Raw genomic sequence first — 13,718 nt, 5'->3', positions numbered from 1 at the left:
AATTTTTAATGTTTGCATTTGCACATAACTAAAGTTTATAACCATAGTTTTCAATGTTAAACATAGATAATCATAGTTATTGATGAATGGTCCAAAGGTTGTTTTAACTTTTTTCTTATCAGCATTTCTGATTATTTTATACAACGAAAGTGTAGTAGAAACAATCTTTTTTTTTTTTTTTTTTTTTTGAGAGGAGTTTTGCTCTTGTTGCCCAGGCTGGACTGCAATGGCACCATCTCAGCTCACTGCAACCTCTGCGCCCCACCCCGGGTTCCAGTGATTCTCCTGCCTCAGCCTCCCAGGTAGCTGGGACTACAGGCATGCGCAACCACGCCCGGCTAATTTTGTATTTTTAGTAGAAGTGGGGTTTCTCCATGTTGGTCAGGCTGGTCTCGCACTCCCAACCTCAGGTGATCCACCCGCCTCAGCCTCCCAAAGTGCTGAGATTACAGGTGTGAGCCACTGTGCCCAGCCCAAAATAATCATTTTTTAATTGACAGGTTTTGGCATCAATATTTATTTTATATCAGTAGTAATGTTTATTGATTTTTAACCCAAAATGAAATTCACATTCCAAAATTTCCTTAGAAACTTTCAGAAAACCCCCACCTTATCCTTCAAATCGTTACAAAATGAATTGTTGTCTACTAAGGAGACAACTTTAAGTTTGTGAACTCCTTGTTGCTTCTGCCACATTGACTTATGGTACTCTAGTTTGGCAGAGCCTGAATTAAGTAGTGCCATATAAATCAAGATTTCTAAGAGGGGTCTTCAGTAGAATAGAAGTTTTCAAACTCAAGAGACCTTTGCCACTGAACTTTTCAGTGCTCATGGGGACACTCTCTGCATGGGATGAGCCACCATTTTCTCACCTGGAATAAAACCACAAGATTGGCTCCTTATCTTCTTCAGGTTGATGTTTAGAAGATGTGTCAAATGTGTGTGTGTCATGAAGTTCAAAATTCTTCAAAAATCAATGGTAAATATTTAAGAAATCTTATATATAATCATCTAAAATAAAAATAAAGTTTTGAGTGTGGTTTGGGATGATGAAAATGTATGAGAAGGAAGATTATAAAATGTATGACACTTTTGAAGATGGACTTAGGTTATCTTATTTCTTCATTAATTCATTCTTGTATGCATTCGTTTATCCACGTATCCATTCTTTCACCAATGTATTCCTCATCTATTTAGCAAATATTTATTGAGATATTACTATGCACCAGGCTTCAGCATGGTGATCAAGAGGGGGCATTAAGGCCAGGGAAATTGGCAGAGCCCGAATTAAGTAGTGCCTTTTCAATCATGTTAGAGACTTTATTCTTATCCTAAGAGCAATGGGCAGTCATTTAAGAGTTTTAAGCAAGGACATTTTATTATCAGAATTAAATTGCTGTATAGAGGATGGATTGGAATCAGATAAGAGTGGATGCAGGAAAAACTAGAGGCATTGTAGCAGTTCAGTTGAGAAATGATGATTGGACTAAAATAGTGACTATTGAGATGGAGAGAAGTAGATAGACTTGAATGCTATTTAGAACTCAGGAATTTATTAAGCAAGTTGGATAAGTAAAAAGGAGTATATAGAGATGGATCCTAGAGTCTTTGGCAGAGCAACTTGGAAGCTGTATGCTTTTTACTAGGATGAGGACAGATAAGAGGAGTTTGAAGAGAAAACTGTGAGCTGTGTTTTAGACATGATGTGCTTGAGATGCTTGTGAGACATCCAAAAAAGAATCAGGTACAAAGTTTGCCATATAGGCCTGCAGCTCAGAAAAAGACTGGACTAGAGGTAAAACTTGGGACATCATGGACATACAGATCCTATGTGAAGACACAAAATTAGATAAGCTCACCTAATGTGTGAGAGTGAAGAATAAGAACCTATGTGATGTGAATCCAGGACACCGTCCTGAGTATCTCTAATACTTCAAGTTCAGGGAGTGGAGGAAGAGTTCCAAAGAGAAAACCCATCAGGAATCATCAGAGATTTAGATGAAAGCTAGGAAATCATCAGAGATTTAGATGAAAGCTAGGAAAGTGTTGGGCTTAGTGGCTCATGCCTATAATCCTAGTGTCACAAGAGAGGAGGATTGAAAATGGTCTGTGAGCTGGGTGCTGCGGCTCACATCTGTAATACCAGCAGTTTGGGAGGCCGACGCAGGTGGATCACTTGAGGTCAGGAGTTCAAGACCAGCCTGGCCAACGTGGTGAAACCCTGTCTCTACTAAAAATACAAAAATTAGCCAGGCATGGTGACCCATGCCTGTAGTCCCAGCTACTAGGGAGATTGAGGCACAAGAATTGCTTGAACCCGGGAGGCAGAGGTTTCAGTGAGACATGATGGCACCACTGCACAGCACTCCAGCCTGGGTGAAAGAGCAAGACCCTGTTCCCCACCCCCCCAACCACCCCCAGAAAAAGGAGAAAAAGAAAATTATAAGGTGAGACCTGGAGAAAGCTTTTAAGGTCTGGGTGGGCTTTTATAATTTGGATGAGATACGAGCATGTGCTGAGGGGAGGAGTCCTTTAGAGAGAGAAAGATTGAAAATGCCTTGCAGGGGAGAGGGCGAATGAGACCAGGAAAGTAACCAGTGGTGTGAGGTCTGTGAGAAAAGGGAAGGATGGTTCACAGAGCACGTCTGGACTCACTGACCTTTGAAAGGAGGAGGAAGAAAGGAGGGTTTAGGAACAGATAGAGGTAGGGTTACACACGGTGGTGGAAGGTAAGGAAGTTCCCTTTTGGCAACTTCTCTTTTTAAAAAGGAAACTTAACACTGACAGGCTTTTTTTTTTCCACTTTTTTTTTTAAACGGAGTTTCACTCTGTAGCCCAGGCTGGAGTGCAATGGCGTGATCTTGGCTCACTGCATCCTCCGCCTCCCATGTTCAAGCGATTCTCCTGCCTCAGTCTCCCAAGTAGCTGGGATTACAGGTCCCCACCACCACATGCAGCTAATTTGTTTGTATTTTTAGTAGAGATGGAGTTTCACCATGTTGGTGAGGCTGGTCTCAAACTCCTGACCTCAGGTGTTCTTCCCTCCTCAGCCTCCCAAAATGCTGGGATTACAGGCATGAACCACCACACCCAGCCTGACAGGCTTTTATATATAGGCAGAGGACATACTGCCTCCTCCAACACATAGAAAATCACACATACTCAAGGTCATGAAAAAGAAGACAGAGGGGGAATAACTAGTTTATTTCATGAGGAACCAAAATGACAATAGCAATAGGAATAACTATGACTGCTTTGGGACTAAATTCCATTCCTTAAAGTTCATGCCAGAAACTCAATTAAAATAAAGGGTTTGCCTAAAATTAGTTGCAAACAAGCCTTTAAAAGTTAGACAAAGAAATGAAGTTGATTATTTAGTTCCTGTCCTGAGATATGGCTAGAAGAGGATGAGCTGTATAGCTAATGTGGAAAGTAAAACTTTTCAGTTGTGTTTCCTTTGCATTCTTTGAAATGATGTATAAATCAGAACCAACTGAATTAAACAGGTGATGCTTAGCATTTGAATACAATGATTAATGGTACCTACACAGCAATTTATGAGAAATTGCTGTTGAGCTCAGATATTATCAAGACCACTTTTACCAAGCACTATAGTTTAATACATTTGTTAAGATACACCTTTTTTAAAGAATAAAAAACAAATTTACATTACTTATTTTTCTCTACATTATCAACATTAGTAGACAGACTCTTCTGGCCAAATCTGGTAAGAGACATTATCTCAGTTGCGCCTATATGATAGAATGTCTTACAATGTCACAGTGTTTTATAGCATCACAATGGAAGGCAAAAAGGATTAAAAGTGTTTAAAATTAAGAAATTCACACACTATTTATACAGATTCATGATTATTATCTTTGGTTTGCCCAATTCAAAATCCAAAGACTGTATATATGTGTATGTGTTTTGAATTACTAAAAGAAAAAAAGAAAAAAGAAACCTCAATGGAAGTATAGAATTTAAAATAACTAAATATAGCTTTGGCATTGCTGTGTTTCTATACTGATTTTTAAAAATCTGGTACTAGTTTTTCTTTTTGCTTTATGCCCTTTAAAGGACTCAGATTCATAATATACAAAGAAGCTTATTTGATATATAGAGCAGAGCCATAAACCATATTTTATGCATAACAGTGATTAAATGCACAGTTGATATATTTCACTAAGATGGAAACCATGTCGAAAGGCTTACATTTTGATAACTTTCCTTTTGGGGGGCATTTCTAAATTATTTAAGCTGAAGAATAAAATGACTTGTTTGTGAATTTACATGCTCTTTTTAATCATCTTTAGGTAATGCTGATATGGCAAAGACACTAAATTACAGGCAGCAGTGGGAAGCTACTGAGTAAAAGGCACAGAGTCATTTCATATATGAGCCCATGAGGAATATTCTGTTCAAGGAATGGAGGCGTAAGAAAATTACCTAACTCATGAACCACACATTAAGAATGTAGTCAGCTGTTGTAAATGCGTATCCAACAACAAACCATTATGTATCTTTGGTTTAATTATATGTGTTTATTACACACCTGTACTGGAGAGTAAAGGCTGCTATTTACATTACTTGTGGTTTTCTCTATCAAAACAGCATTAGCATTATGAAGCTTATCAAGGTTACGTATAATTTATCTGGCTTGAGTAAGTCCCTTTATTTTGTGCACAATCAAAACATGATTAGGGAGAAAAATTAGGAAATGTTTTAAACATTTTAGCAAATAATTTCTAAATTTAGAAATGTAGTGAATTTTACATTTCTAGACAAATATCATCAAATTACTAAGCCTTTGTAAATCAGCCTATGTTTTGAAAGAGAGTAAAAAAGTTAGATGAATTCAACACTTAATTTTTTCCCCAGAGTTTCATCTTAAAGAGTATTAATTATAATGATGCTGATGGTATTATTAACAGAGTACTTATGAATATGGAAAAATGTCAGACTTCCAAATAATCTGAGATATACTATTTTTACAAGTCACACTAAATAAACAATCTAGACAAAATTGTTTTGTATGTTTGGGAGCATTTACTGACTACATGAAAGTATTAAAACATTATGGGGAACAGTACATTTAAAAAGCAAAAATATCTGTGTATCAAACACAACCTCAGAAGATCGTTAAGTGGTTCAATAGAAGAATTTTATGAAGCAATTCATTTATATACATTATCAAAACTTGTTACTTTTACAGATTAGAGTTCCCTAATTATTTTGATATATACTTATTTTTAAAGCATCCAACAGTCATTAGTTACCATCCTTTAATTACATGCTTGTCTATGCTTAACAAGTTCTCTCTTTACTCCTGTCTTCCTTCCTTTAAAAGGGGAAAAGTTAGGTTACATTAAGGAAGACAACACATGTCCTGATGAACATAATCCTATTATTATTATGAAAATAATACCACTTCAGAGGAATAAACAACCAATGGTAACCAATGCCCAGAGAAAATTAAAATTCTATTTGGGATTACCATAGGATCTAATACCAATCCCACAGATGAAGTTTGATAGTTTATCATGAAGACAAAAGCTTAGGAAAATAAGGGGTTAGAATCCATGAAAAATATAATAATAATAGCAAAAGGAAAAGGACTAAATAATATTATTAATTTATAGTAGACACCAGCAAGGAGCAGCTGGTGGCATGGAAAAAGGTAGTAATTTCAGTAGATGTCTCATAATATGAAACACGAATTATATTTTTTACAACCACAGAGAAACTACAAGTACAAAACTAGAAATACAAACAAGTTTTTAGAACTGTTAAGTGTCTAGTCATTTTTTTCTTAGAACAAAGCATAGGACCAAATATAAAGATAAAACAAAATTTTTTCTGCTCTTGCTTAAAATATCATATTTTAAAGCTTCTATAATGCATTCATTCACAAAATCAAAGACATTAAAATAAATTGGTCACCTTTCTATATCACATTATAACTTCCCAAACTAATTTTGCCTCATTTTATTACTATTTAGAGAGAGATTATTATTCTAAAATAACATATTTTTAAATAACATTTTTCATCTCATTTTATTTAAAAAGAATTATTTTTTATCAACAATTGCAGCAAATTTTTTTCTAAAGAATTGCCTTTACGGTGAAACCATCTGAGATGACTAAAACAATGAAGTAATTTTTTAGAATGTAGATTATCTCCACAATGTCTATTACATATTTTTGCAAGTCAGCAAATTATTTCATTTTCCTCTCCCTAGTATGGAAATTTAATCTGGGTATTTATTTCATTTTCGGTAACCTATTTGAAGAAAGACTAACTACCCTTCAGTATATGGTATTACATTATGCATTCAAAACTGATACTATAAATTATACAATCTAACAAAAAATTATTAATGGTTTATGGGGTTGGGGGAGGACAACCAGGAAACCTCAACTGCCGTAAATAGAGTGTAACAGTTCTCCATTTCCCCTTAGTGAAAGGAAAGGAACCCAGAGTGTTTGTGTTTAAACATTGCATCCACCCTTTCACACAGCAGTTTAAGACAAGGCGCAGTAAGGCCCCAAAATAGACTTCAAGTCTACACCACAGACCACCCTTAAACATCAGTCAACATATACTCTTAAGCTACAGCTGAGTACTTTTATTCATTTTAATATGCAATTCATCACAGTAGAACATAGAGAAACTTGTTATTCTACTGTATTATACTGGCGGTCGAGTCTGCCAACTATTTTCCTTTGCTACGGTTACTAGCGCTTCCCTCCCATTGGAGTATTTTTTTCTTTCTTTTTTTTTTTAAATTATTTTCCTTTCCTTTCTTTTCCTTTCCTTTTCTTTTCTAAAGAGATAGGGACTCACTATGTTGCCCAGGCTGGAGTGCAGTGGCTATTCACAGGTGCCACCCCTCTACTTATCAGCATGGGAGCTTTGACCTGCTTCATTTCCAAACTGGACAAGTTCACCCCTCTTCAGGCAACCTGGTGGTCCCCTGCTCTAGGGAGGTCACCATAATGGTGAACTTAGTGATGACCCCTGACCAGCATAGTGCACTACAGCCTCTAATTCCTAGGCCCAAGTGATCCTCCTACCTCAGCCTCCCTAGTAGCCAGGAGTGCAGGTGTGACACTGCTCCCAGTAAATGGAGTATTTTATAATTGTTAAAATCACTGGATGTAGATTCTAAGCCTTTTTTGACCATTTTTAAATCAATTAGAGAAGGGATCTTGCAAGCTACAGTGAATCCTTCTGAAAGTCTGTGTTGTGGAGAATGAATGCCTCCACGAGATGCAGTACACTGGGGAGGACCCTGGCTAAGGCCACTCACAGCCATCCCAGGTCAACAGGGAAGTCCCAGGTGGACACCAGGAACTTGTTGGGTCATCCATTCATACATGCGATTTTTCCTCCCACTTTTCTACAGCAGGAATCTAGATTCAAACTGCTGATTAGGTGTTTTGTAGAAATAGTACAACAAAGAGAATTAAGTCTACTACAACAGCCATAGGGTTTAGGCTGGGTGTCAGGATTTCAGATGGAGGCTGGAGAAGCAAAGCTATTAAGTAGCAGATCCACTCAAAGAACATAGACCCTCCCTCCCTTTACTTGCATCATATCCCTTCATAATGACAATTATCATAATACAGCAGTTCATCTCAAAAAATGTAAATCTGTGGGCAAATGTAATTCAATGCACTGAATTTTATTTTACAGAAAAATTTAACTTTATTTTACAGAAAAATTTAATTTTATAGAAAAAATAATTATATATGGAAAATTAAGTACAGATTAATACAAATTTTACTGTAATTTATTGGATTTGTGCTCACCATTATACTATATCCCAAAGTCTCAGAAAACCAAAATTTCTCTTAAAGCATCCTACCTAAAGTGAAACTGAAGCTTATCATATCCTACTCTGTAAATAAGCTCCATTCCAATTATATTAAAATTGCAGAATAACTCATATTTGTTTTGCTTTGTTACTTTGCACACAGCAGTATTTCCTATGCTAAAAATGAAAAGCTCATCCACTACAAGATACTCTTATCTGTGTTTTTCTTCCTTAAATTAATACATTAATACATCCTTAATATGTGAAGACAACATTCTTAGGACTCATGAATCTGTTATCTGTCCCTTCTACTGCCTAGATTTAATTTGATGTTGGTCTAGGATCTTTCCACAGTGTGCTAAAAGAAAGGATTTTTGTCTTGTTTTGTTTGTTTCATTCTGGATATTATTCAATATTTCCGGTGTGGATTGGGGAATTGTAGCTAGGATCCATGTAATATAAATGAAAATAAAACTGCTTTGCAATTTTGTTTTTCTATGATGATGCTAGTTATGAATGATATAAATTATTGTATATGGGATCATAAGATATGCAGTTTAGCAGGTTGAATTGTGTTTCCAAAAAAGATTCAAGTCCTAATTCACAGTACCTGTGAATGTGGTTTTATTTATAAATAAGGTCTTTACAGATGTAAACAAGTGAAGATGAGGTCATAGTGGATTAGGGCAGACCCTAAGCCTGATGACTGGTGTCTTTATGAGAAAAATGGAAGGAGATTAGACACAGAGACATAGAGGACACCACACACAGGAAAGATGGCCATGTGACAATGGAGGCAACGAAGGGAGTGATGCAGCTATAAACCAGGGAACTATAAACCAAGAGACTATAAACCAAGGATTGCTACCAACCACCAGAAACTCAGAGAAAGACATGGGACCAGTTCTCGCCTCACAATGTCCAAAAGGAATCCATCCTGAAGACATCTTGCTTTTGGACTTCTGGCCTCCTGAACCATGAAAGAATGAATTTTCTGTTGAAACCCACCCAGTTTGTGGTCATTTATTATGACAGCCCTAGGAAACTAATACATGCAGTATATGTAGATTTGTAAAATAACCACACCTCAAATTGCTTTCTGCATAAGGGCCAGTGTTAGCCAGGACTTCCCAAGCCTCCAGAGACAAAGGTGAGAAACTTCCACTCTGGAGAATTCTTTTTGATTACCAAAAGTCTAAGTACGTTGACTTACCTTTCCTCATGATATGCTTTTTATTTATCCTCATTGTCATCTAAAGTTACCACTTGAAAGAAAATAATTATGTTGAAAATAGGAAGCAGGAACTGCTCATTGTGGAACTTGGGTTTTGCAGAAAAACACTCATCTCATGATGGAGGCTGTGACTTTTCCATCTCCAGTTGCCTCCAGAATAATTTCCATTGTAAATGAAAATTTTTCTATTAAAAATGAGCATGTCAATCATTCAATAACATAAGTGTATTAGAAATCTTAAAGGTACACACATGGAGGAAGAAAAAAAAACCTGACAGTATATATACCAAAATGTTAATAGAATTAAGAGTTCCCAATTTTCTTCTTTTTGGTCGTACAAATTCCCTAATTTTATTATACTGAGTATAAATTGCTTGTGTAATGTTTTTTAAAAAAGAAAAACTAGTAGGGAGTTGCCTAGTACATGGCATGAAATTTGCATTTTTCCTAGGCCAGATGTTTCCCTTACCTTATCATGGTACCAGGAAAAATAAGGCAACAGACATCCACCAGCTCCTTGCCTTGGAATTTTTTACCTAGGCATGTGCCTACACACAAACACACACACAAATCCAACAAATAGAGGAATGATAGCTTTAACAGCAATGAGATGTAAAGGAGACATAAATCATGGATGTATCTGACATTTAACCAATTTAGATTCCTTTCACACAACTTTCAACTTCAAGTGTGTCCTTTGATTCTCCATTTAGAGAAAACAACCCTGTCTGCTGATGAGAGAATGTCTAACCAGTACTGCCCCACCCCACAGTTCCTGAAAGCCCATTTGGTCACAATGGAGTGTGATGTGAATATGCAGTGAACAACCCAAAGAGCCACAAGTGGCAGGACTGACCTTAACCTTACTTTCTAGAAACACTCAGGGTTGCAAGGAGTCTGGAGCATTAAAAAAATTAAAAAACAGGCTGGGCGCGGTGGCCCACACCTGTAATCCCAGCACTTTGGGAGGCCGAGGCGGGCAGATCATGAGGTCAGGAGATCGAGACCATCCTGGCTAACACAGTGAAACCCCGTCTCTACTAAAAATACAAAAATATTAGCCGGGCATGGTGGCGGGCCACCAGCTACTGTAGTCCCAGCTACTCAGGAGGCCGAGGCAGGAGAATGGCGTGAACCCGGGAGGCAGAGCTTGCAGTGAGCCAAGATCGCACTACTGAACTCCAGCCTGGGCAACAGAGTGAGACTCTGTCTCAAAAAAAAAAAAAAAAGAAAAAGAAAGAAAAAAAATGTATTATGGCATTACCAATTTTGAAAGTATTTCTAGGTTTCCCATTAATGTTGGGGCAAATGATATAGTTGAAAGCACTTGCAAAATCCTGTATGCCCAGACCTCCTTTGCCAGCCACATCCCCACCATTCTCACTCACTCTCCACACACCAGGCTTCGCTCAGGCCCCCAAATGTGTTATGATCCTTCCTGCCATAAGGCATTTGCATATACTGTCTCCTCTTCCTGGATTCTCTTCCTCTCCATCTCTTTAGCTAAATAATTCCAACTTAACACTTTAGATTCCAGCTGAGTCTTTGTTTCCTTGAAGTAGCCATCCTTTACCCTTCAGGCTATCTCAACCACCCACTTCTTATGCTCTCACAATATTCCTCTCCTCCCTAGCATTAAGCCAGGAGGGAATTTTACATTTATTAGTATGATTGGGTTTTTTTGTTGTTGTTCTTAATGCCTATTGCCATATCCAGAATATAAGTTTTATGAGGGCAGAGATAAAGTTGATTTATTTGGATTGCTTTTCCCCCACCACTGAATCCCCTTTACTTGGAGAGTGCCTGGCACATAGTTGGCTCTAAATAAATATTTATTGGATAAACATATGGATGAATGAATTAGAAATACAAACTTCAAAAATCCTTCAAATTTCTCAGTTCTGGAGAAACTTCTTCAAGTCCAATAGACATGCAACTATGCACTCACTTAGACCAAGCTGGAAGAACTTGGAAAGCAATAGAGTTCAGTGACCACCTCCAAACCAATGCTTAACCATAGTAACACTAGCTTTTTTTTAGGTGTACTACTGGCTGTTATTGCTCATACTCTTAAGGAATTTTTCCACCATTTTTTTCTCTATATGTGCATGGTAACTTACATTTGTATTATTCAATAGAGTTACAAGTGGTGGGTATATTCATGGTTAGAAGGTGAGTGCCCGATCCCTAAGTTTATATGCAATTTTTTTCTTTTAATTGTGATTTTAGAGCTCCCCACTGCAGCTGCCCCCCACCCTTCCCTTTGATGACTAGGTTTGCTGGCTTCAGGGGGTCCAGGGTACAAAACTGGGGCCTGGCAGCCCCGCTACTCTGCCTGCAGGGGAGAACAAGTCACAATTACAAATTATCACAACAATTAGCGCCTGTACTTGGGGGATCTGCAAATTGAGGAAGCCCCAGCTTCTCACTGTACAGGGTTCTGTTTGGCAGTGACCTTGCTCTGGAGATGATGATATTCCTTCAGCCTGAGGGAATTGATGTTGATGAAACCGGTGGCATCAATTGGCTCATAATCACCACGCACGTTCATGCTCACCAGCTCCTCGTTGTAGAGAGACAGTGGGGACTCCCAGCCGAGGATGTACACCTGGTCCTTGAAGAGGGACACCTGTACTTTCCTTTCCACTCGCTCCTGGGACTTGGCGATGGAGTGGCGGCCAAATTCACACTCAGGGCTGTGCCAGAAACCAGCATACACCAGTTCAGCACATTTCAAGTGCAGGCCTTGTTTGATTTTGCGCACTTCCCAGTCCATGGTGAAGGCCTCGATGTCTAAATGAGCCGTGGTAAAGGATGGTGCCTGCTGGGGTCTCGTAGATACCTCGGGACTTCATTCCAATGAAGCGGTTCTCCACGGTGTTAATACGGCCCACGGAGTGCTTTCCCGCGACTTCATTCAGGTACATGAAGAGCGCCAAGGAGGTCTGGTGGGTGGTGCCATCCTTGACGTTGGTAACCTTCAAGAGAACCCCTTTTTTGAACTCGATCTCGAGAATGTCAGGGGTGTTGGGGGCTTTGGCCGGTCCTGGGTCTTCGTGTAGAGACCTGGAGGCGCTTGGTTCTTGGGAGTCCTCTAGGATTCCAGCTCATAGCTGATATGCATGAGGTTCTCGTCCATGTTCCACGGGTTCTTGGGAGTGACCGGGATGGGAATCCTGTGTTGTTTTGTGTATTCCATCAGGTCACTGCAGCCCTTGAACTGGTTGTAGAATTCGGGCATCCTCCAGGGAACAATGACCTTTATCTGGGGGGCCAGGGAGTAGCAGGTGAGCTCAAACCAGACCTGATTGTTCCCCTTTCCCAGGCGCCGTGAGACACCTACTTGGCCCCCTCCCCGTGGGCGATTTCCACTTGTTTGCGCGCAATGCAGGGCCTGGTGAGGGAGGTGCCCAGGAGGTAGCGGTCCTCATACAGTGCGCTGGACTAGATGGCTGGCCAGATGAACTCCTCCGCAAACTCCCTGCTGACACCCTCAGTGAACACCTTTTTGGTCCCAAGCTTCGGTGCCTTCTTCCTGGCTTCCTCGAAGTCTTCCTTCTGGCCAGTGTTGGCCAGGTAGGCAATGACATCATAGCCTTGTTCCTTCAGGCACACGAGGATACACGAGGTATCCAGGCTGCCAACGTAGGCCAGAACCACGGAGCCTTTGCTGGACACAGCGTCTGGGCTTGGAGGCACGAGTTCCCGGCGTCTGGAATCTGTCTTCACAGTGCAGTGAACGACTCGGGCCCGGGCAGAGGCGGCAGGCGACAGAGCAGGGCTATATGCAATTTTTTTTACCTGCCAACTATTCTCTGATACCATGGCCAAGACTCCCAAGACGGTGGCTTTCCAGGCTCACCTAGTAAACAGGGTTTCCAGGCTCACCTAGTAAACAGGCTTTCCAGGCTCACCTAGTAAACAGGCTTTCCAGGCTCACCTAGTAAACAGGGTTTCCAGGCTCAGTTGGCCATGCCACGTAGTAAAACTTCACAGAAAATATTCCCTTCTGACAGATATAATGAGGCAAAGAAGCTGAAACCAGTTCGAGAATTTTATTCTCTCTTCATCCCTTATCAGTTGCAAAGCCAGATGTTCCTGAAACCTTTCCCTGTCCTCTGCCAGGAAGTGGGATTTTTCAGCTGTATGGAGAGTCACAGGCATCAAAGCTCATGTAGGACACTGGACCATGTTGCTGAGTCCCAAAGGATTTTGCTCAAGACCTATAGCTAAGTCCCTGTTGTCACCACTAGATAATCTAGGAAACAATTTTCTCATCTCTCTTTTTGTTCAATTCAAGGTAGAAATAAAGGCCATGGTGACAGCCATATACAGCATTCTTATGCCTCACTTGTAACATGGTTGAATAAGTGTCAGTCTATTCTTTTATATAAATATAAAAGGCAAAATTGTGTGATTTCAAGAAGAAGGAGGGCTTTTATTGGGTGTTTAATGATGCTACACGTTCTCTTTTATTGCAACCAGATAAATCCTTTCATAGAGGAGCCCTTGGGATACTCTTCCTGAGATACTCACAATCGGTTTATTGTATCCATTTCCTCCAGGAGGGAAAATTATTATATGGTAGTGTCAGGGAGTCAGGTTGCGTGTGGGATGTCTCTTCAAAGTTCTCCCATAATATAGAGCCAACCAACTTTACCTTCAGT

At 39.4% G+C, this 13,718-nt stretch overlaps 1 pseudogene; it reads right to left on the bottom strand.

Annotated features, from left to right (window-relative positions):
* Window positions 1-11,476: 11,476 nt before the first annotated feature.
* On the bottom strand, window positions 11,477-12,876 carry LOC100460032 (argininosuccinate synthase-like; annotated as a pseudogene).
* Window positions 12,877-13,718: the final 842 nt, after the last annotated feature.

Source organism: Pongo abelii, chromosome 6 (genome assembly GCF_028885655.2).
Source record: "Pongo abelii isolate AG06213 chromosome 6, NHGRI_mPonAbe1-v2.0_pri, whole genome shotgun sequence".
In the NCBI taxonomy this organism is placed as follows: domain Eukaryota; kingdom Metazoa; phylum Chordata; class Mammalia; order Primates; family Hominidae; genus Pongo; species Pongo abelii.
The sequence above is the reverse complement of the archived record's forward strand: the minus strand, read 5'-3'. Positions and strand labels throughout refer to the sequence as shown.